Source organism: Phalaenopsis equestris, unplaced genomic scaffold, assembly GCF_001263595.1.
Source record: "Phalaenopsis equestris unplaced genomic scaffold, ASM126359v1 Scaffold000076, whole genome shotgun sequence".
Lineage (NCBI taxonomy): Eukaryota > Viridiplantae > Streptophyta > Magnoliopsida > Asparagales > Orchidaceae > Phalaenopsis > Phalaenopsis equestris.
This window is the reverse complement of record NW_018164518.1, coordinates 99,486-103,642: the sequence shown is the minus strand read 5'-3', so window position 1 is coordinate 103,642 and position 4,157 is coordinate 99,486. Positions and strand designations below refer to the sequence as shown.

Here is a 4,157-nt window from a genome sequence, read left to right as displayed (position 1 = left end):
GTGGATAAAACGAGAGAAAAAGCCCATGAAAAACTTGAATTATGGAGGTCTACATTGGAGTCTAAAGGCCTTCGTTTAAGTAGAACTAAAACTGAATACATGGAATGTAATTTTAGTAGTAATAGCTCTAGTGACAGAAGTGTGACTTTGGGTGATCAAATTATTAAAAGGTGTGAACGATTTAAATATCTTGGGATTGTTGTTCAAAGCAATGGTGATATAGATGGGAATGTTAATAGTAGAATTCAAGTCGGTTGGTTGAAGTGGAGGAATGCTTCGGGCCTTATGTGTGATAGAAAAGTACGGCTAAGACTGAAAGGAAAATTTTATAAGACGGTGGTGAGACCTGCAATGCTCTATGGCGCTGAATGTTGGCCTTTAAAAGAGAAGCATAATAATAAGTTAAGTGTTGCCGAGATAAGAATGATTAGGTGGATGAGTGGCTTTACACTTAGAGACAAAATGCGGAATGAATATATTCGTGATAGGGTTGGTGTAGCTCCTGTGACAGACAAAATTAAAGAAAGTCGTCTTAGATGGTTTGGTCACATTAAACGCCGACCATCTGATGATTCGATTAGGAGAGTAGATGTTTTAGATTCGACTTGTGTTAAGAAAGGCAGAGGTAGACCTAAGAGTAGCCAACCCCATGTTTAACCATCAAGTTTACAATGAGATGAACTACAAACATCAGAGGAATCAGAAGAGCCATGAAGAACATCTTGGATGCCATGCCGGTAAATAAGATAGTACTTCCTTTTCTTATTCCTTTTAAATAGAAAAGATAAAAATTTCATAAGAGATACACAAGACCAAACTAGTGGCTCAGGAATATGAAGTAATAAAAGAAAAAATGAGAGCTCCTGATGGATTCCTCAGAAAAATCGAAAAATGTACAATAATAAACAGAAAAGTTATTCAATACAAATACAAGGAATTAAATACATGATATCATTTCCCTTCATATAGAAATATGTGATCATCATGATAAATAAAATCAGTATTTCCCTTATTTGAAAGTGTAGAGACCTTCCTCAATGAAGTCTATGGTACAACTGGATAGGATGGGTGGTGGACAGCTACTGCAGGGATTTATAGGCTGAGTTGGCGCTGTTGGACGCTGCTAGTGAGGTTTCCAAAGATGCTGGGGTTAACTGTCAAATTGAAGATTCCAGAAATGGTTCCAAAATTGCTGTCAATGTTTTGAATGCTTCCAGATATGGTCATAAGGTTTACATGGTTTTTTTTTTTTTTTTTTGCTTTTTATAAATACATTTGCATTGCATGGATAAGAATTATGCAAAAGATTAAATAAAGCAAAAAAGAAAAAAATTACTATAGATAGAAGTCATGCAAATTGATTTTGCAAATTATATTTGCCAACTAAAGCAGCACTAAACAATAATGAATTGAAAATGAGACTCATAAACCCAACCCCAGGTAATTGAAATGACTAAGATGATGACAATTACATTGCATATGTTTACATAAATGCTATGCCATGCTATAAAAACTTAAATATAGTATATTATGCAAAGAGTTTGATATATACTTTATGTTAACTTTTGAGAATAGAACGGGATAATATTATTGAGCAGTAAAAGGGATATAAATGCATAATATAAAGGGTATAAAAAAGGAAAAATATAATGCCTAAATCTTTCCTAATAACACCCAAAAGACAAAAAGGAAATGTATAAACTAAGAAATATATATATAAATGAATAACAGGAAAGGCAATAAAATATAGAAATAGCTTCTAATATTCTCTCTCTAGTTAAAGCATAGATGTCAATTATATTCAACTTGGATTTGAAGTCTTCAAACAAAACCAAGAAAGGTTCTTTATAAAGAAAACTACGAGTTGACCACTAGCTGGGGTAAATGAAACACAAATCTTCCTGGAATCGAGCCTCTCCTTAATGAAGTGACGGTACATCTTTACATGTTTGGTGTGATCATGTTGGACCGGATTATGAGCAATGTTAATTGTGATTTTATTATCACATAGCAGCTATAGAGAAGCAAAGACCGACATATGTAATTCATGGAGCATGATGCGTAACCATAGTGCATCACAAATTCCCAAGGACATCGAACGAAACTCGGCTTTTGCACTGCTTCGGGCAACCACCGACAGTTTCTTATTTTTTCATGTGACAAGATTTCCCCCACACGAATGAGCAATACCACAAGGTAGATCACCGATCATGGACAAACCTGACCTAATGAGCGTCAGTATAAACTACAATAAAACAAAAGGTGTGGCACGAAAATAACAAATTTGAGCCCGGTGTGCTCTTTAAGCAGTGGAGGATCCATTAGACAATTGTAAGATTGTACTCATAAGGGTCATGCATGAACTGCCTTACAATACTTACCGTATAGCAAATATTGGGGTGAGTATGCGAGAGATAAATTAGTTTCCACACAAAGCGTTGGTAATGTCTTGTTCACAGAAACAATATTGGGAATATCAGCCAATTTCTCATTAGCGACCATTGGAACAGCTACTGATTTGCAAAGTAGAAGGTTGGTCTTTGTCAATAGGTTCATCACATATTTGCGTTAGAAAGGCAAATGCCACAAAAGAACAGGACAACTTCCACGCCTAAGAAGTATCAGAGAGACCCCAATTCCTTCATTTGAAATGATGCGGCAAGGATGCCTTTACAAGATTCCAAGGCTGGCAAATATTACATGTGAACACAATATCGTTGACATAGACGATAAGGATGAAAATTAGACCACTAGAGAAATGCCGAAAGAAGAGAGTATGATCTGATTAAGCCTGAGAGAACCAATGGTCCGCTGCCACCTGCATGAACTTGTCAAACCAAGCCCGAGGGGATTGTTTTTGTTTGTAGAGGGACATCCACAGTCGACACACTTGTCCTCGGAAAGAAGTAGATTCAAATCCTGAAGGAATAAGCATGTACACCTCCTGTGCGAGATCGTCATTAAGGAAGGAATTCTTAACATCAAGTTGGAGTTAAGGGCCAATCCAAATTCACAGCAAAAGGTAACAGGACCTGTGTAGTGTTCAGTTTCGCAACCACGACAATTGGCTCCTTAGAGTCAACTCCATAGGTTTGTGAGTAGCTTTTGGTGACCAACTATGTTTTGTTGCGTTCAAAGATTCCATCGGAGTTAAATTTAGTACTGAAGATCCATCGGTAACCAACTGCTTTCTCTCCCAGAGGAAGATCAACAACATCCCATGTATGATTTCACTGAAAAACATTCATCTCATGCATTAATGCAGTCTTCCAGAAAGGCTGCCAATGTTGCCTCAATAGTGGATGGAAGAAAATGAACCGTTGAGGAAATGGCAAATGCTTTGTAGGTCGGTGACAAGCTGTGAAAAGACATTTTGCAATGGAATAACGAGAGCAAGTTTGATTGCGTACCTCAATGGTAGAGCTCACATCCTCGTTTGGAGGAGTAATCTCCGCAAGTGCAGTGTTGGGGATATCGGCGGGGGCGGATTGCAAGCCCTGCAAAGATGCAGCAGGCTCAACAGTAAGGGTATTATGACAGGTCTCAACCGAGGGGTTGATGTACCAAGTATAGACACGAAGTGTGAATGGAGAAGATGTTGGTTTGGTAGATGGAGGATCCAGTGGGACAAATGGTTCCTCGAGAACAATCGTTGCAGGAGTAGGTAGCATATCCAACGGACTTGGGAAAGGAGTGTCCAAAAAATCTAGCTCCCACTCACTTGAGGCAGTGTTGAGAAAGTAGAGAATACTTTCAAAGAAGACATCAACACTCACATAGAGTTTATTTGTGATAGAATTGAGGTGCGATAGCCCTTTTTGAGTGGCAGATATCCAAGGAAGATACACTTGATTGATTGGGGATCAAATTTACTATTAGTTAGGGTTGTGTATCAAACAAATGTCATGCCCCCAAATATTTTTGGGTCTAAAGTGGAGAAAAACCGATTGGAAGGAAAACTGGACCTCAAGATTACAAACGGTTTGAAATTTGTGAATTTTGTGAGGACTCTAATGATGTGATATGTGGCGGTAAGTATGACATTATTCCAAAACCGTTTCGGGACATACAATTGAAACATAATGGAACGAACAACTTCAATAAAGTGTCGGTTTTCAGCTCAGCTACACTATTTTGTTGAGTTTCTATACAGGAGC

General features: G+C 37.8%; 1 protein-coding gene across 5 annotated transcripts in view; it reads right to left on the bottom strand.

The window, feature by feature from the left end:
- Window positions 1-4,157, bottom strand: part of LOC110019743 — a 61,151-nt gene that overhangs the window by 49,881 nt on the left and 7,113 nt on the right. The gene's annotated exons all lie outside the window — the stretch shown is intronic.